The sequence below is a fragment of the Bacillus rossius genome, chromosome 7 (assembly GCF_032445375.1).
Source record: "Bacillus rossius redtenbacheri isolate Brsri chromosome 7, Brsri_v3, whole genome shotgun sequence".
Lineage (NCBI taxonomy): Eukaryota > Metazoa > Arthropoda > Insecta > Phasmatodea > Bacillidae > Bacillus > Bacillus rossius.
In genome coordinates, this window is record NC_086335.1 from 23,998,102 (window position 1) to 24,019,200 (window position 21,099).

Consider the following 21,099-nt stretch of genomic DNA (forward strand, 5'->3'; position numbering starts at 1 on the left):
ACCACCGGAACGTCAACACGTCGGCGCCGGAGCGAGCCGCGGACCTCGCCGCGAGTTCCCCACGCCCGGACGGCCAGGTGGCCGGGGGCGGTGGGGGACAGACGACTGCACAGCTGGGGCAGGTCGGCCCCGAGGAGCCGGAGCTGCTGCGAATTCCTGTCCGCGCTAACGGGCGGGAGATGCTGGCCCTGGTGGACACCGCCGCCAGCCGAACCTACATCGCGGCCCACCTGGTGGGAGCGGAGGCAGTGACACCGCGGAGGGAGCTGGTGCAGCTGGCCACCAGGGATGCCGTCGTTGCAGCAGGGGGCATCACTCAGGTAACAATGAGCATCGTTGGTCACGTTAGCCACGTCGAGGCCTGGGTGGTCCCCGAGCTCCGCGAGGGGCTGATTCTGGGGGTCCCATGGCTGCACGAGGTCGACGCCACCGTGGAAGTACGAGCTGGCCGGATGCACTTCGGCACCCAGGGGCGCTGGACGGTGTACGGCGTGCACCAGGTTCCCCCCAGTCCCCCTCAGTCAGTCATTCGCCTAGAAGACCTTCAGCACGGTGTTCCAGAGGAGTACGTCGATGTCATCAACCATGTCCTCACCTCTCAGGCACAGGTATTTGCGGCCGCGGACCGGCTACGACGGACAAACGTGACGGAGCACCGGATACCGATGGTACCGCACCGCCCTCCCTTTGAGAAGGTATACGGATTTGGCATCCGGGAACGGGAGGCCATACAGACTCAAATTGACGAGATGTTACGTGACGGGGTAGTGGAACCCAGCACCTCCCCGTATAACTCACGGGTGGTGCTGGCCACCAAGAAAGACGGAAGTCTACGCTTTTGCGTAAACTTCAAGGCGATAAACAAACTGACCATTCCCGCCCCGCCCCCGCAGATCAATATCACAGACGCACTGGCAGGACTGGGGGACGCCACTATTTTCACGACACTAGACTTAAAATCAGGCTACTGGCAGGTGCCGGTATGTCTGGAGGACCGCCCTAAGACGGCATTTACGGCACCAGACGGTCGACGTTACCAGTTCTGCGCCATGCCGTTTGGTCTCATGGACGCCCCTGCCACGTTCCAGGCCCTGATGGTACGTGTTCTGGATGGGTACATTGGTGAGTTCGCCAGTGCCTATCTGGACGACGTTATCATCTGGTCCAGGACGTGGGAGGAACACGCGCACCATCTGGCATTGGTGCTAGAACGTATGGCCAGACACGGACTGACGTGCGCCCCAAAGAAATGCCACATTGGGGCCACGGAAATAGAGTTCCTAGGACACATAGTGACGGCGGAGGGGTGCCGCCCCCGACCTGAGCAGTTGGAGCTAATAGAGGGAAAGGGGGCACCGAAGACCAGGAAGCAGCTCCAGAAGCTGCTGGGGCTGCTCAACTGGCTGCGGTCCTTCGTCCCCGACTTCGCCACGGTGACGGCCCCGATGACGGACCTACTGTCGCCGAAGGCTAAGTTCCGGTGGACCCCCGCCGCGGACGAGGCCTTGCGACAGGTGAAGCGCCGGTTCAGGAACTGTCACACGCTCTCACGCCTGGTGCCCAGCCGCCCCATCTTCATCCAGACGGATGCGAGTCAGGAGGGGATGGGGGCGGTGTTGTACCAGATGGATGACCGGGGCGAGAGGCGCGTGATCGAGTACGCCAGCGCCAAGTTTGGGCAGGCTGAGCGGAAGTATCACGTGAATGAGCAAGAGTGCCTTGCGGTGGTCTGGGCCCTACAGAGGTACCGTCACCACGTCGAGGGCCGCTCATTCACGCTGAGAACCGACAGCCAATGCCTCCGCTGGTTGGACTCCGCTCAGGGCCGGAAGTCTAAGTTCACTCGGTGGGCCATGCTGATCCAGGAATTCTCGTTCACGGTCGAGCACATTCCTGGACGTGAAAATCAGTTGGCCGACGAGTTGTCCCGGAATCCGGACCCTGAGAATGAGTTCCACGACGACCAGGGCTGGGAGGAAGTGCTCCTCCCTGAGCGTGAGCGCGGGGTAGAGGACTCGGTGCCGCGACCGTGCGCGTTGTACGCGCTGACAAGCCCCACTGCTCCTGCACCTGACGCGCGACCCGAGACTATGACTGACCTGCTGGCGTGGGTCCACGCGGCGCAACTCCGGGACCCCGACACCCGGACCCGACTGACAGAGTGTGGGGAGGGGGTGATACCGGGCTGCCGGAGCCTGAACGGGGTGCTCCAGACCAGGGGGGCTCACAGGTCGAGCGGGTGGCGGACCCACGTGCCGCCCGAGGCCAGGCGCTGGGTCCTGAGCTACCTGCATGACCACCCCCTGGCGGGACACCCGGGCGCGGAGCAGACGCTGCGTGAGGTCAGACGGACGTTCCGCTGGCCTGGCGACGCGGCAGAAGTAAGACGCTACGTGCGGGCCTGCCTGCGTTGCCAGGAGCGGAAGTCCAGGCGACCCGACGGCAAGGAGCAGCAGGTCCCACGACGGCCCCGGAATCCCTTCCACACTGTGGCGGTGGATATTATGGGGCCGTATCCTCGCACGTCCCGTGGTCGGCGATTCATTGTTGTGGTCACGGATGTCTTCACCCGCTGGGCGGAGGCGTTCGCAGTACCAAACGTGAAGGCCGGCACCGTGATTGCCCTGCTCGAGCGCGAGTTCTTCCCGCGATACGGGTACCCCGCGGTCCTGCTGACGGACAACGGGGTGCAGTTCACGGGGAGAAGCTGGCGAGTGTCCTGCGCGGGTTGGGGGGTGGAGCATCACACGACGCCCACCTACCATCCGCGCGCGAATCCGACCGAAAGGCGGAATCAGGACATTAAAACTCAGCTGCGCATCCGGTTGGACGAGGACCACACCAAGTGGGACCTGCACCTGCCGACGCTGCTGTTTTGCCTGCGCCGTCGGACGAACGCGGTCACGGGCCATTCCCCCGCTGAACTGGTGCAGGGCCGGAACCTCGCCCTGCCCGGGGAAGCGCGCGCAACCCCCGACTTGCACAACATGACCACGGACGATCTGCGCGAAGACGCCCGACGTCGCCAAGCTGACTACCTGACTAGACGTACGCCGCAGACGCACCAGCCCCCAGCACGACTAGAGCCTTGCCAGCAGGTGTTTGTTAAGTGTCATCACCTGTCGGCTGGCGAGCGGGGCTTTTGCGCCAGTCTGGCTCCTAAGTGGGCGGGGCCACAGGAGATCGTAGACAGACTGGGCACCACCTCGTACCTCGTGCGTCGCGCCGACGGACGGACAACTAAGGTGCACAGGGACGACATTCGACTGATAGGCGACCCGCACGACGAGTACGACCACGACGACAGCGGACCAGTGGACGGTGACGAGGCCGAGGATGACGTCACCGAAGGTGTAGTGGCCGACCTCGGCGCCCCTGTGGTGGTACCGCCGGAGCCGGACCTGGGACGTCGACGGGGACACGCCCACCCCAGGTCACTGCGGGGGGTTGGCAGGAACGTTGACAGGGACGACGACACACGGGACGGGACCGATGACAACGTCGCAGTAGGAGTCCTGGTCGACCTCGATGACCCCGTGGTGACGCCACCGGAGCCGGATCAGGGACGTCGACGGGGACACGCCCACCCCAGGTCACTGCGGGGGGTGGGCAGGAACGTTGACAGGGACGACGACACACGGGACAGGACCGATGACAACGTCGCAGTAGGGGTCCTGGTCGACCTCGGTGACCCCGTGGTGACGCCACCGGAGCCGGATCAGGGACGTCGACGGGGACACGCCCACCCCAGGTCACTGCGGGGGGTGGGCAGGAACGTTGACAGGGACGACGACACACGGGACAGGACCGATGACAACGTCGCAGTAGGAGTCCTGGTCGACCTCGGTGACCCCGTGGTGACGCCACCGGAGCCGGATCAGGGACGTCGACGAGGACACGCCCACCCCAGGTCACTGCGGGGGGTGGGCAGGAACGTTGACAGGGACGACGACACACGGGACAGGACCGATGACAACGTCGCAGTAGGAGTCCTGGTCGACCTCGGTGACCCCGTGGTGACGCCACCGGAGCCGGATCAGGGACGTCGACGAGGACACGCCCACCCCAAGTCACTGCGGGGGGTTGGCAGGAACGTTGACAGGGACGACGACACCTGGGGCACGACACATGGACGGGCCCCCACGACGACACCGACTCAGCCTCCTACGGGGGGACAGCAAAAGGGGAACGGTGGTTGGCAACTGGCAAGAGGGGGCGGGGAACGGACGCCCGTCAGAAGGGGCGGAAGGGGTCCGCGTGGCGCAAGCATGGCAGAGCTGGAGCGCTTTGTGGACCGGGTGCTCCCGCCTGATGACGTCAGCGCCTACGCCAACGACACTGATGGACCGCTCATCGAGGACGTAACACATGACAACACTGCTCAGGGCGACCTGGTCGACCTGAGTGAACCAGTGGTGACGTTGCCGGAGCCTACCCAGAGACGTGGACGGAGGTACGTCCACTCCTGGGAACGGCGGGTGACGGGGACGGACGTGAGCAAGGACGTGACAGACGGGGTAACGGTCCGGCTCCTCAGTGGGGAGGGCGATGTCGACAGGGCCCAGCAGGTGGTCCTGGACTTGCCTTCCGGGGAGCCGAGGATGACCGCTCACGCGGGGAGGGGACCGGCGTTGCGCCGGTCCACGCGTGAGAAGACGGCCCCCCACTACCTCCGGGACTACGAGTGGGGGAGTCAGCGCAAACCCCGCGACGTAAGACAAACGACCGACGGGGGGTTACGCTGCAGCGTGATGCAGCTCCTGCCCCAGTTTGCCCGACCCGGACGGAATGACGTGACGAGCTCCGACGACCAGACAAGTGGCCGGACGCGGACGCGGCTGCCGGTCTAGGTCGGCGTCGGGGGCCAGGACGGCCTCGGGAGAGGGGGGGCATATGACGACAGTCGTCGTACCCTCCCAGATACAGAGGCCGTACCTGGCCACCGACGCGGGCCTGAGGGGGCCTGTTTTCCCCCCCAGTGAACCCCAGTGTGTGCGACGGCCAGGGACGCACCCGCGTGCGCCCTAGCATGCCAACGAGTGTTTTTTCTATGTGACTTTATCTTTTATTTCAGTGTGTATATATTTGTAAACGATTAAGGGATTTGAATGTGTGTAATTAACTTATTTTATTTATTATTCATTGTGCAAGTTCGCTGTGTAATTAATGTCTCGTGTATGTCTTTGTAAATAATTCAATAACTTTTTCTGAAGTGTTTCGCCGTAGTATGTAATTGCAGCCTGGCGCGCCGCGGGACGGAGCTCTCTCCCACGCCGGCCGATTTTCCCCTCCCTCCCCGCCACCCGCGGGCGCCGGCCCGCGGGCGAGCGGGGAGAGGCAGTCGCGTCCTGGTCTCGAGCGGAGACAGACGTGTTCGTTGCTCCGCGAGCCGCGCACGTTGCGCTCGGGATTGAACGTTCGCTCAGTCCGCAGTCGGTCACGGCAGCTGAGCTGCCACCGCGAATCAGCTTAGCATTGTTAACTTACGAGTCATCGGGAGACGTGTCTAGCGGGCAGTTTCTACAACGCGAACGTGGTGCTACGAGTCTCTGAACTTTTCGCTGTCCACGGAACATTACGTAACGGGCCGCGTATGTACAGCGTTCCGTCTTCGGGCCCTTTCTCACTGGGTCAGCCTAGCATTAATAAACTTTACGATTCGCGCCGAAACGTATTTGAGAACCGCCCCGTCATCAGGGAGTCCGTGTCGCCGTGGTAGGGCACTTGTTCCGCGACGGTTCCGCCAGGCTGCGGCAGGACTTTATAAGCGTTAATAAAAGACGGCTCGTGAAATTCGTTAATGCCGTGTTCTGCTTGCGACAACCTACCAACATTCCTCGCAATCACTTCACTCTCCCTCCAGGTCCCGCCTTTCCCGGTCCCGGCCACGTTGGCCTGGACCCACACCTCTCCGACGAGGGCAGTACGGGCATAACAGGACATTTATTTCAACGGGAAAACGGGGACCTGAAGCCGAGGGACGTCAGGATGATTTACCATCCATCTTCTGCATGCTTCGTGATAGGCCTTCTTCAGCGGTACATAGAAAGCAACATCCAAAGGCTGCATTCTATTGGGTGTGTGTGGAGGCAGAGACAGCATGATTATTCCATTGTGACGACAAAATTAATATGACTCGAGAGATATGTGGCTGGAATGGTTGTCCAGAACAAGCAAAACTGGATTGTTAGGATCTGGTTTACAAAAGGCACTGAAATGTTGTAGCCATGCTAAAAATAGTTCTTCATTTATCCAGCCTGACTTGGAACACTGGTATATAGAACCTGGGGGACCATCTGTCTTCATTATCTTGCTCAGCCTTTGACGTGGGTAGATAAACATTGGTGGTGCGAAAGAACCGCTGGCACTCATTGCACATACAACCGTCACATTTCGTCCCCTTTCCCAGCTGACTGCTGTTCCAACTCTCTTCTCCCCCTTTTTGGCGAGTATCTTGGCTGGATTTTGAACAGTACTTATGCCAGTCTCGTCTACGTTGAAGATCCTGTCATGTGAAAATTTGTGATTCAACATTACGCCTTCCAAATTATCATAAAACAATCTGACTTCAACTTTATTGAACGCTGTAATCCTATTGATGCTGGTTGCTTGTGGTTGTCGGAGTGATATGCTGGGATGTCGCCTCATGAAACCTTTCAGCCAATCCCTTCCAGCCAATTTACTTTCCATGCAGAAATTGTGTGGAATCTTCAGTTTCTCAGCAAAAGAAAAATCTAGCTTTCTGAGGTCTGTCATTGTGATCCCATAAAATAATTTTGAAAGAAGAATTACATGATCTGCAATATCATTTTCCTGTGCAGTGTTAAATATTGGTGGTCGTCCTAAATCAACTTTTGAAACATTACCTTATTTCAGTCGGTCATGAAGTGTTGCATATGGGATTCCATAGCATTTAGCTGCTTGCCGAATTGATTTCCTGTTTTCCTCTATGGCTGTAACAGCTGCAGTCAGTGATTCAGCATTCCATGATGCTTTTTGTGTTGTTCGTACTCTATGTCGAGGCATCTGTGAACAGTGTATTACATAATTGTCATTAAAATATTTTATGTTATTAAAATTTATTGATTAAAATGCTATTTGGGGTATTTCCGATCATTCGGGGGAATACCGATCAGCACTGATCGGAATTACCCCGAATTACCATGTGTAAACAAACTCTTATCTTCTGTAAGTTACGGTAAGTTAAAAAAAATTGTAAGTTCATTTTTATTCATATTAATCCTGTTTACTTGTGTACAAATAATTGCAGATTTTACTTATGGCTACTTTATTACCTACCTTACATAATATGATCCAAATTTCTTACACGAATTATCGACGAAATAAAAAAAATACTCTTGCGGCTGTCTCTACGCAGGCAGAATCGCGCCAACTATCTGAACGCGCTTCATTTATCCTCCGCAAGAGCGTAGCATCGTACAACCGACTCAAATAAATCGATATTTCAGAGATCGATAGTGGTCGGAATTACCCCGATGATCGGAATTCCCCCACTCTACCCTTCCTTCCTACATTTGTTTACTATCATTAAAAATTTATTTAGCGAGGGAACCACCGCACAGGGTGCACCAGGGTCTTTGAGGGCCTCGAATGTGTGGTTCATAATTGAAAATCATTTAATGAGAAACCCACTTGCAATTCTTTTTTAACTAAGTGAAATTATTGTACTTTGATATAAAAAAAGTAGGTGCTATGTTTAAGTTGTATAGTGTTGGACTGTTTTTTTCAATAACACTTTAAATGCCACTGTCAAATTTTATGTGTAGTTTTGTATTTTTTTTTAACAGTGACTGCAATGAAAGTACATCTCTTAAGATGTCTCACTGCAGATTTCTTGTTTAGTGTTATAATGTGAAATCACACGGGGAAAAAGGGATTGTTATACAAAAATATAAATTTATTAATCATTTATTTTTTCATTTACTCCTTTATAAATTAAAAAACCGTTAAGTTGCAAATAGACAGTTTTATTGTGCCTGATTGGCTAGAAAAATGATAAGTTTTAATTTATGTTTGTTACAATAATAAAAAATTGATATAACATTCTTCTACATTACACATTAACTTTAAATGATTTCTCTCTTTGTGAAGTACTGTTACCTTTATTTCACATACTTATGCCTTAAAAATATATTATCGAAGAATGAAAATACCAAGCCAATATCAAGATATTAACAAGAAAGTCCTGGGGAAAAAATTCAAGACAACTGTAAGTAAGAACAAGAAGTTTTTATTTTTTACTGGCATAAACAAATACAAACCACATTATTGTATAGATTAAATCACAACACTTATTTTCTTTATTAGCAGTTATTTGACAGATGGACTTCTAATAAATTATAAACATACAATGTGAAGAGCCATTACATGAGTGTTACCGGTATGTACAATATATTACATGTACACAAACAACACAGAATGATTCATATATACCTAAGAATGTTATATCAACTTTTTTTTATTATTGTAACACACAGAAATTAAAACTTAACATTTATCTAGCCAATTAGGTACAATAGAAATTTCTATTTGTAGCTTACAGTTTTTAATTTATAAAAGAATTATATGAAAAGATAAAAAATTAATAAATTTGTCTTTTGCAAAACAATGGATATTATTGTTATGACATCGTCCGGGCCTGCGGCCCCTTTAAGTCCGATATGCCACCGTCCAAACACCACCCACCCTCCATTCAAACTTCCCGCCTACCCGTGCGTACGTGTGCGTGCGTGTGTGCTCGCCCGGCAAGAGGGCGCTGTCGAGCCAGTGCGCCGCACCCCTAAAACATAAATATATATAATTGTGTTGTGTTTTATATTCCCTAAGTGCAACGTGACGGCAGATCAGCCGGGAGGGTTTTATGTACTTTTATTTTTAAATAATGTATTAAAATATCATAGCGTTTCCGGACATTCCCGAGGAAACCCGAAGCCAGACAATAATTAAATTTAAATCTTAATAATTATAATTTGTACAATCTTTTCTCTTTATTCAAAAATTGTTACATAATTTTCAATGCATTCTTGTCATGTTAATTTAGTTTCCTGTGGCACAAATTCGTTAATAGTGTTTAACGGCAATTGTTCCGGCGGGAGGACGCCATGTTAATCTAGCCGAGCCATGATCTCAGCCCAGCGGGCTGATTACGAACACCATCGACGACTAGCGTTATTCTTCACGCGGTAACGAAACACGTATCGCATTTGGTGATTACGACCCACCTAGCGATATGCGTTTCGTTATTTTCCACGGTAACGCTAACCTGCGATACGAATCCATGACGTCAGAGGACAAGCAACAATTGAACAATTAATATGTTCGTCGAACAGACTATTTTGTAAGTGAATCATGAATACTTAGTGTTACTGAGAACAAAATAATCTTTTTTAATGCACTAATTTCTTAAATAAAGTCTTTAAAGCTTTTTTGCTGCCTTTTTCGTAGAAGTTTAAATTAAAAATGCAGTTAAAGATTTCGCATCGTCATTGTGGCTAACTGCGTCTTGCCATGTAAACATAAACATCGAACGAGAAGCATGTTTAAACTTCAATAGAATGAAAATGAGGCCACTCTACAGGTTACAAAATTAAAGGAACAACTAATTACCACGAACCCGTGTCTGTTTTTATTTTACCTATTATTGATATGATATGAAGAATGGAATTTAAAAAATATTTAGTCAAGTTTGGTGTGCTTGTGTAAAATCATAACCTTATACTTCAAAGTTATACATATATGTGGTTAATGATATATTTAAGTGGTTATTAGCATACCTAATAAAAACAACACTTTTTAACATATTTCCAGCGGTGAGCTTTCTAGTTTATGTAATCTAATCAGTTAAAATTCTATAAATATATTTTAATACTCATGTGCTTTCGTGGATTTTATATACAAGTGTTTTGAAACAATGTTTCCAAGATATTAGTACCATTCGTAAATAAAAATAATTTTGCTAATATTTATATCATAGGTCACTCAAACATTTTTTACTCCCTTCGTACACTTGGTAAAGTTTAATTACAGTAAATTATTTAAATTTGTGGTTTTCTTGATTAGAGTGCACATGCCGCTATTAAAGAGGACACTGTGTTGAATATTTGTGTTCTCAGTTAAAATAAGCCTTAGAGTGGCACTGGTAAAGTTACTGCTGCCCAACAGAAATCATGGTGTGGTTTATTAAGAGCCACAGAGAGTTTGCAGCCAATTTTTCTTCAAATAATGAATGTGAAGCTTGCATGTATCTGGATTTAACTGGCAAAGAGGCTTAACAAACGTTTAGGGACATTAAAAACCATTACCATTGGCAAAATATTAGTTTTCTTATTATTTTTTTCTTTAGTGAATATAGCGTTACAATGTTTATGTAAGCAGCAGCCTTCAATTACAATGGAGAAGATATGGGCTACTTTTTGTATTTTCATTTTTTGAAGTCTGTTTTAAACTCTTCAGTGTGTTAGGTTGCATATTCTAAGGATAAAATTAGGCCCATAATGTTTCAATTTAAAAAGATTGACATTTTAAACAGTTATTATGGAACATTTCTTGAAAATGTTCAGTGTAAGAACAGTATTTTTTTTATAATCTGAGGATATGAAAGTTCATTGCTGTTTTTTTAATTGCTGTTTAATTTAATCTCACCAATGACTTAAACAAGTGAAACTAAGTACTGAGTAATTAGAGTAAGTACTGAGTAAACAACTTTGTTTTCAAGATGGCATTCAAGTTGGTTAATGATCCAACATGTATGTAAATTATTAATATGCTGCAATTATTTTAAAAACTGTCTTGAAATATTCAATAATTTTAATTCTCCACCCCCCCCCCCCCCCCCTTTTTTCCCATTAAGATAAATTAATAGATTACTTTTTCTCAGCAAGTTTAGAAATTGATGGTTTAATATGTAAAATAATATTCAATTTGAACAATTTCTGATGTACATGCATACCAATTATTTAATCCATTTTTTTTTAAATTCAGTAATGGATCAACATGATATATGCTGTAATAAAAAGAGCAGCTTAAGCAATAGCTTCTAAGATAACAGCTGGCAATATTATCCAAGTTATATTTCTGAGCAGCCTTGACCAGAGAATTATCCAAATCTTCGGTACAGCATCATCATTGGGAATGATGTAGATTCTAGAAGGTGGTTTTGTCCCTCAACCTCTGGTAGACATTATATTGTGGTAGTCATGCATTTTGTTTATCCTATACTTTTCCAAATATTTATTTGAAAATTAAATATATATATTTTTTTAATACTGGTATGCTTCCAATTTGGTTTGAGATTGGTGTAGTGGGTTTAAAATAAGAGTGGTGAAAATTAAGTAGTTAAGATACCTGAAAGTTGACAGAGAGAAATTGGAGGTGTGCTACATTTAAAATGAAACACAAAAAAATGACTTGCATGAACATGGAAGTGTTAATAGTTCATATTAAAAAAAAATTAAAATTGAAGTTGTTCTACTCAGAAGTGTATGCAGAATTTTGTTATGAGGGAGGAAGGGGGTGGGGAGGAGGAAAGTGGTATAGAAGCACTTAGCCTGCTGTTGGCTTTATTTTTTTTGGGGGGGGTGGGGGGGGGGAATAGATTTTTCTTTTAGGATTTTGGGGGAGGCATATATTCCTCTTGCCCCTACATATACCCCTGGTAGGTTCATTATTAAAACAAGACCTCTTACAATCCTTGTGTTTTCATAAGATAGCCAAGAAACCTAAGAGTTTTTTTTATGCATATTTGTTATAATAGCCATCAGTCACAATCAGTTACATATTAATTTACTGTATTAGTCTTTTATTTAAGTTAAATTTTACTTAATATAGTTAAATAAGCTGTTCAAAGGCTTCATCACATATTTTAAGAAACATTTGATTTGATCTCTAAATACTAGCTCAAAAATTGCTTATTTTAATATTCACACACATATAAGCACAGATTTAATGGTTATTGGTTATTCTGATGATAAATAGAAAGATAAGAACAGTGAGTGATGATAACAATTCATAAGATGCAGAGTGTTGACTGGGGAGGTGCAAGGAATGGAGCTGTACCAAACTTTATCGCAAGATGAATCATACTAAGTCAATATTTGTTCCTGAATTATCCAACTAAATGCAATGTGTGCCATTTAATTTGTTTGTACTTGTCTCGGTCTCAATAAACATACCTACATTTATTCTAAACTTACAATAATAAAAATTAGTTCAAAATATTTTTTTTATATTCATCCACATGAAACAATGTCTATACTGTATACAAATGGGCTCACTGGCAACAACAAGCAGTTGTACCTGCTGGAACTTGCATTGATAGTCAGCTAGCCTAATGAAATTCTTCCATGTTATATCTTGTTTACACAAAAAAAAAGAGTAAAGAATGGTTATATACAAGCATTGTGAAATCTTTGACTGGAAAAACCTTGAGAATACTTTTAGTCAGCATACTTTATAGAATGTGTACTTTGTTATTAGCACCTCCTTTATTATAACTCTGCCTCTATAATACCTAGTGTAACCTATACAATTCATACTGGTAATGATTAATAGTACAATTTAAAAATAATAAAAAAAAAGATCAGTTGAGCAGCATTCAAGAAAGATAGCTGGCAGCTGATAAACAACATTCAAGAAAGACAGCTGGCAGCTGATGAGAAGCATTGGGAATATGTGCTTCTGAAATGGTAACAAGCAATTTGATTAAAAATGCATCAAAGAACTTAAAGAAAAGTTAAAAGGCATGCTGGAAGCATGTGCTAAAATTGCCAATTATGAGAAAATATTGTGTTAAGAAATCATTTTTTTTTATACAAGATTCCTTACAGACATGTGAATTGATTTTTTTTTATTGGACAGGCTATTAATAGTTAATATTAATAATTGTTTGATTATAACCATCCATGGAAATAATTGAGATATTAAATAATACACTCTTTGTAAATATTTTTCGTTTAAAACCAAAACAAAGTCTGAAATTGCAAAAATTTTTAAATAATAAACTTGTAAACATGAAGCAGCACACAAGCAATTTTCCATGTATGAGATTTACTTTAAATAACAACCTATCATTAAATGATTCATAGTATCTATTTTTTACACACAAAAAAAAAACAATGGTTCAAAAAAGCCACTGCCAACTCTCTCAGGACAATGAGATCATCTGCTGAAACCAGAAAATAAAAAGTTAACATGTGTTTAATATAATATCCAAGTTATACTCAAAACTAACATGGAAAAGAGTGAACACTATTTTCATTTCACAATTTCTTTAATAAATGCAACAAACTTGATAACAAAGTATTTATTAAATTGCATAGCTTGTTTCTTCATGTTTCTTAATTTTCTAAAGTTTTCCAACTGCTATGAGGGTGCAATCTGGCAATTCGAAGGGATTTTGATGGTTTCTTAACAATCTTCTCTGCCTTCTCCTCCAGTTCGATATTTAGCAGAAAGGCAGCAAAGGCCATTGTGTAGAACCTGAAATATTTTCAAACATTAACTAAATTAGTGTAATATAGTTTGGTAGGCTACTAATTGTTAACAAGAGGGCCTGATTAATAGAAATAATTTTTAATATGGTATTATTGAGCTAATATTCCTCGATGTAATGCATAACTGCATTCATTTTTCTTTAATTTCTAAAAACAATTTTAACTTTTTGACTTCTTTTCCAACAATTCTCCATGAGTGTGTTGTAATTCTTCAAGCAGTTAAACTAGAAATATGCCATTTTAATAGCTTGTTAGGTTAGGTAAATCAAAAAATTTAATACATGAGAATGATTGGTTGGCTTAAGTAAGCTACATTAAAAATACTGTGTGATTTTGTGAACTGTTTCTTAAGTTATGTTACCAACAAAAATAATAGGTATAAACTGTAGTGTGGTTGGTTAGGTTAGAGTTAGCTGTGTTACAATATATAATTCTTAAAAACTGTTAAATTGAGTTCACAGTATATTTAATATAACTACCATAACCTAATAAACTGTCTACACTACTTTCAAGTATTTGTAGTTAACCTAATCAAACCAGCCATTCCCACCATTAAGTTTGTTAGATGAATTAAAAATAACAAAAAAATAGTGTGGATCTGTGTGAATGGTTAGTTAAGTTAGGTTAGTTACTTTAATTGTACTACAAAATATGTGTGGTTGGTTAGGTGAGGTAAGCTTAATTTTCTATTGATAGCCTATGTTAATTATTGGAATCAATGTCTGAAAACTAATAAATAAATTTAAAAAAAAACATATGGACAAGTAGCTTTTCACCAGATTTACCTCATTATACAATATTTAAAATGCAGCTAACCTAACCAACTGTAGACATGAATAGATTTGCAGTATTTGAAGTGTAGCTAACCACACATAACCAACAATTTAAACAGTAAACAACTTGAAATATCTCAACAGAAATAAGTATCAAGGTTAATAATAGGAACTCAAAATTACCGTTTTCATAAACTTATTTTTATAATAAAGCCTCGCCTCCCCTACATAAAAGCTCGAAATGTTATTTAATAGAATCATCCTGCTTAAGGAGGGGAATTCCTAAATAAATTATTCATCAAGTTATTTGTTTTATGATCAGCCCCACTTGTTAACAATTACCAATGTTAACACACTTAGGTAATAGAGCCAATATGTAAATGAATGAGCACAAATTAAAAATTTCTTGCACAATTGAACACACAAGGAGGCCGGAAATAGCTTTCTGAAACTAAATAGAGAAATATACCATTTACTGTCTGAAGTCTACAAGCGCAAGCGCACAGATTAAACAAAAATGCATGTTAAGCCGTTCGTAGGCAACGGTTGAGCAAATACCCAAACACAAAATATACATAAGCAGCCTACTTGAACTATTTATAGCTATGTTATGTTCATAATGTTCGTGTAAATAATATCGCTCTTTAGGTTAGGATTAATTTGATAAGCTATGACACGGCATTTATTTATTCTTCTTACCTACTTTGATCGTATTTAAACCACTTCATAATTATTCCACACAAACTATGCATTGAAAACAATGATTTCATGGTACAATTAATAAACAGAAATAGCATGTTAAAAATAATGTTCGCGTGTTAAATATACACACGCTAACCTAAAACAATTGTTTTCGTTTAACTTCATCGCTTTACATCGTGCTCGACTATATTTAAAACAATAATGTGCGATTATAATGCCGTTTTTAGGACGGGAGGACATTATTTTTAAGAGTAATTATATCACTTACCTCACAATCGCTTCGTATCACCACTTGAAATGCCCGTGATATATAACGTAGCTCCGGTGCGATAAATATCACTTGAAAAGTGTGCTCGTAATCAAAGTTTGCGATATATACCGCCACAACGTCATCAATCTTCGAAGTTTAACGAAACAGGAGGTGTTCGTAATCACGTTGCTGGTTCCTGCGATATTCTTCGCAAACCTTCGTTATTTATCGCAACTTATAACGCAAAGTGTGTACTCGTAATCAGCCCGCAGTCTTCCGCCATCAACGACCGAGAGCAGACGCATCAGCACTCCGGGGACCTCACCGCTTGTATTATCTGCCAAGTAATTCTGTTAACTTTAATTTCGTCTCAATCTCTTTTAGTCCTCGGAGCGGCTCTCGGTCGGGGGACTGCTTCATTAATTAGTTTACGGCCAGTCTCGGCATTTTTCATCGTAATACGTAATTTAGTATGTGATCACGTGGTGGCTCATCACCCCTAGCCGATTCGTGCCGCGGACGTCTTGTACAGTTTCAACCGTGTACGTATGTGAGCTGAATTAGCGGAATAAAGCAGGCGTGCGAATTTAACGTATTATTCTTTTATTTTCCATTTGTGTGACCGCGTGGAGTGTGACGGCGTGTGGGACGCCTGAGAGCCCACGGCTAGGTAAAAGCGTGCCCGACGCTGAGAGCGGGCAGGGATTAGTACTAGATGTTTTCAAGGGGGAATATCACGTCTCACATGGGCGACGTCACGCCCTGAGTTTGGAGTCTCACCGGGTCCACGTGCCGCACCACGTGGTGGCGCCCATCAACCTTCCACCTTAAAGTCGACCGATCGACCCGCGCTTACAACAAGTGTCGCCACGACGAGTGGCACGACATCAGTTACATAGTATTTTTATCCTTCTTTTTCCAGTGTGATTTCACATACAACACTAAAAAAGAAACCTGCAGTGAGACATCTTAAGAGACATACTTTCTTTTCAGTCACTGTTAAGAAAATGGGTGTTGCACTCAGATGATGAAGTGGTATGTAATTATGTGCACCAGTATGACATTTGGCTGTAACAAATATAGAATTACTTTTTGAAACAAGAATGCTAATGCATTAATTTTTGTTTGCAGAGGTCATAGAAAGTACCTACAGCTAATCTGTCTGAATCGCTAGAAGTATGATAAAATTACAAAGGTATAGCTGGGATCACAAGTAGCATTTTTGTCCACATGGATTGTCGGAACACTTTGATCCAGTATAACTTGCATATTGCTCTTCTGATAAAGATAAGCACATGCAATTGTGGAACATTATGTTCTCCACCTATAATTACCATACTTTTATGTAATTCTTAGAAATAAATTGTTTTGATGATAATTAAAACACTATTATGGATTTTTCTTGGTAGTTCTAACCATGGGCGCAAATCTGTAGGATTTCCAGGGGGGGCCCGTGAATTCTGTGGTTTAAGAATTTTGCGCTAGAGGTCAACCGAAACAAGTCTTCTAGATGATAAGCTCGTATGTTATACACTTTATTTTTACGTAAGTGATATTAACAATAAAGCGGAGTAAAATATGTTTCAGTAAATATTAATTAATGACTATAAGAAGTGATCTCTCAAACATGTTTGAATAATTTCCTGAACTAAATACATAAAATATCCATGAAAAAATCTATAAAAATAATATACGTGAATATAATGCAAATAGATAACACCCCACCCATACATTACCATTTTCCAAAAGTGTTTATTCTAATTTCAGATCTTGAAGCAAAATGTCAGCTTCACCGTAGAGACCGTTTAAGTTGCTAAGAAAATCAGTAAAAATTTAATATTAGGGTAACAGATCTTATTAAAATCATCTCAATCTGACGAAGTTTGCGATGTAAAGAGTGGGGTTACATTTTAAGGCTTCCGTACCCAAAGGGTAAAACGGGACCCTATTACTAAGACTCCGCTGTCCGTCCGTCTGTCTGTCTGTCCGTCTGCCACCAGGCTGTATCTCATGAACCGTGATAGTTAGACACAACAAATACTAAAACCATAGTAAAATAAATATTTAAGGGTGCTCCCATACAACCAACGTGATTTTTTTGTTCGTTTTTGCTCGATATTGAAAACGGCAACATGTAGACGCTTGAAATATTCACAGAATATTTAGTTATATATTCACTTTAAAAATAAATGATTAAATCAAAATAAAACAAATATTTAAGGGGGGCTCCCATACAACAAACGTGAAAACAGAATAAAATTTCACAAATGATGTATTTCTGTTGCCGCTATAACAAGAAATACTAAAACAGAATAAAATAAATATTTAAGTGGGGCTCCCATACAACATACATGATTTTTTTTTGCCGTTTTTATAGATAATGGTACGGAACCCTTCGTGCGCGAGTTCGACTCGCATTGTGTCGGGTTTTTTTATGCCACATCACATAATTACTGCGATTCAAATGCTGTTCGTGAAATTTTTTGTTCACAGTTTTTGATGCGCCCTAAAAACCCAAAGCGCCAAAGCTAATAAACAGATCAACATCAAATGAACGATCGAATCATATTAAAACCCTTAAAAACTATTTTATTTAGTAAAGGCATCAACCAGGTAAAAAAGAAAAAAAAACTTAATGACACAAATGAAACATCTCGGAGATAGAACTATGAAATTTATCCTACAGCTAATTGAACCACATACATTTCTCGGCTTATATTTAGTATAATCAGTATTTTGGCAGTGAATTATTTAATTAAAATATGCCGCTTGATTAGGTATTAAAGAGGCGCGTTTGCTTCCTTATTAACTTAAATACGAATGTGTAACGTTTAAATACTTCTTTCTCTTTCTTACTTCTGTTTACTCGTGCAGTGTTGCAGTTATAAAATAACAAATGTTATAAAGTGATTATCGGCCATGAATTGTGAAAATTATCGTTTGATAATAAAAGGAGAGTGATTTTAAATTCCATATTGACGATGAAAAAAATTTTTCCCTGTATATTCACATGTAATGTACAAAGCAGCTAGCCTTATTACAGAATGGAGATGAGCTAAAAAATTCCAGAAAATGGTATATAAGTTTAAGTTCGTAAATAAACTAAATTCTGCTATAATTACTGTTAAAGTATTAAGTTGGTTATTTACTGGAAAAAATAACGTTACATAATCACTTAAATAAAATATATTACCTAACTAATAGTCACTACTTATAAAACAATCAAGCTTACCAGGTGAAAATCAGATTCTGTTTTCCGTTTCTTCCGCGTCACGAACTTATCCATGTTGATGTTTGCCAAGAAAGCAGAAGACTGGGGCACACGAGAGCAAAACCACTTTAAAAACAGACTACCTGAAACCTATAATACTGTCGTTTCAGAGGACAAGGTAGTGTGGGTAACAATGGGGAGGAAATGCTAACGGAACCCTACCCTAGCTTCGTCCTTTGGAATGAACGGTTTCTAGGAATTAAGTGTTTCAAAGTTCGCACTGCAAAACTCCATACCATGGCTTTCGCAGAAGGGGTCAGGGAAAATAACTACGGAACTCTAAGGTAGGAATGTAAAGCATGTCAAAGTGTCTGTCGTCGTTGTAAATAATAATCTGATACATATGTTGTGTACATCATTAACTTTAAAATCACGAAGTGAGCCCCCCCAAGGAGGGGCCCATTAATTCCAGGGGGGCCCGGGCCCCCCTGGCCCCCCCGGGATCTACGCCCATGGTTCTAACACTCCAGGGCACTTTCAAAATATTGCAGGAGCTCTAAAATACTTTTTAATATTATAATAAAATTATGGTTATAAGTAGGGTGTATGGTATCTAATATAATATAAATACATATATTTTATTAAAGTACTAGCACACTTGTATTTATGTTTTTTTTTGTGTTAGTATGGCACCTGAACTATGTTATTATGCTAGCGTGTTTTATTTCCAGGTCATTGAAACAGATTAGTGCATTTTGCTGTACTGATCTTGATGCCAGTGAAGCAAGAACATTCCAAACAAAATATGTGGTGCTGAACATTTGGACACTTACGTTCACACTAATCAGTGCACCAAATTGAATTGTGGAGGTATTCTATCATAATTTAGCTTTCCATCAAATGCAGATATTTCAGTTGTCCGGTCTCCATATCTCATGCTACAAAATAACAAGTCATGATTTATATATATATATATATATATATATATATATATATATATATATATATATATATATATATATATATATATATCATGACTTGTTGTTCAGTGATGAGTCTTTATAAAAATTGGACCAAACTGTAAACGTACGTGCTAGTTATCTATTATGTACCTACGCTCTAAAAACAATACAGTTAAACAAATATCTATTTTACTAAACCTCTTGCGTATCTAGCCTAGTATGTTGGAGTAATTGAAATACCCAAGCAGTAGTGTAGGTTAGCCCCTCCAGCGCCAGGCTTCAGTCTGTGGTGCCGTGGTGCTGATCGCCATCCTGGATTGTGATATCACTGTGGTTAGCTTGGATGTCTTTTACCTTTTGACCTCGGTGGCCATCTTAGATAACTTTGACCCCGGCAGCCATTTTGGATCCGCAATTTTGAATTATGACCTCACCGTTGCAATATTCGCCATCATGAAAATCCGTATTTTTTGTGCTAGAAATATGGAAAAAAATTTACAATTATAAAAAAATTATTTAATCATCTATTTATAAAATATTATTTAAAACGCAATTACGCCCTTGGTTCGAACACGGTGAGGTCAAAATAAAATAATGGCATAAGATCCTTCCCCCATGGCAGCTGCTGGCAGACTGACCCCCCACCTTTTATACCATTGCATATATGAACTACCTCCCCCCCAACAACCTACCCCCACCAGCAAATTTTTTTTTCTTAGAATTTTCCCCATCCATCACCAGCAACCCCCACTACTACCAATTTTTTTTTCTTGTAATTCCCCTCCTACCCTCACAACCACCTACCCCCTCCCACCAATTATTTTATTTACTCACAATAAACCCCTCACCACCCTTATATTTTCTGTCCAAAAAATCTGATCCTCCTCCTCCCCCCTCCTTTCCGTCATTCCCACCTCTACCTCCCCTCGCCCACATTTTAAGCTATAAATACCAACCTGGTGACCCTGGAGTCTTCAATTACCTGCGTTTACCGCACCAAGCGTCTACCGAGGGAAATATCCTGTGCAAACCTCAGGCTTGTGAGTTAATATCTGACCAGTATGTGGTGCTGGTTGCTTTCACACCTGAAAATCCGTACCAGACTGTCATCACCCATCCTGACAAGACTGATAACATCACCAATGCGAGTTGCATCACGTGGATCGACAAATACGGATAAGTCTTCATTGCCGATGCTACCGCAACATCCTGTGCTGGAGTATACGGATTGCCAACACCCCATACCAGAGTTCTCAGAAGAAGAACAGTGATCTGCTCAACGATAAGTTTATACAGGACTCGAACGAGAACCGGTTAACTCTAGAAACTTTGTATATATTATCAATGTTATAGTGAACAGTGTAGCGTGAAGTATTTACAGTGATACACCACAGTGGCCAAGTTTTGTCACTCCTTGTTGCGACAGTCTTTGTTCCGAGAATGGAACAAAACCTATTACTTGAAGCAGGTGTGGACTAACTAAACATAATCAACAGTGACTATATTCATAAAATTACGTGCTTAACTATACTAAAATGACTATATTATTTACCTATAAAAATTATATGATTTGTTTATAAAAGAAATGAACTGCAATTCAACACTTTAAAAAAAAAATTGTAATAATTTTAATGTGTCCATATTTGACAGGTACTGGGCGGAGAATTGTAACAAATTGACGTCGTACCTC

At 42.7% G+C, this 21,099-nt stretch overlaps 1 protein-coding gene across 2 annotated transcripts in view; it reads right to left on the bottom strand.

Moving 5' to 3' along the window:
- Positions 1-20,046, bottom strand: part of LOC134533744 (ATP-dependent DNA/RNA helicase DHX36-like) — a 142,882-nt gene extending 122,836 nt beyond the window's left edge. The window contains exon 1 of one of the 2 annotated variants that reach the window (XM_063371356.1): positions 19,650-20,046. The gene's annotated coding sequence lies outside the window, so the exon portion shown is untranslated. Of the gene's footprint in view, positions 1-6,866; positions 6,915-19,649 lie in introns of those variants that run through there. The other variant, XM_063371357.1, reaches the window with a different exon arrangement.
- Between the last annotated feature and the right edge of the window lie 1,053 nt (positions 20,047-21,099).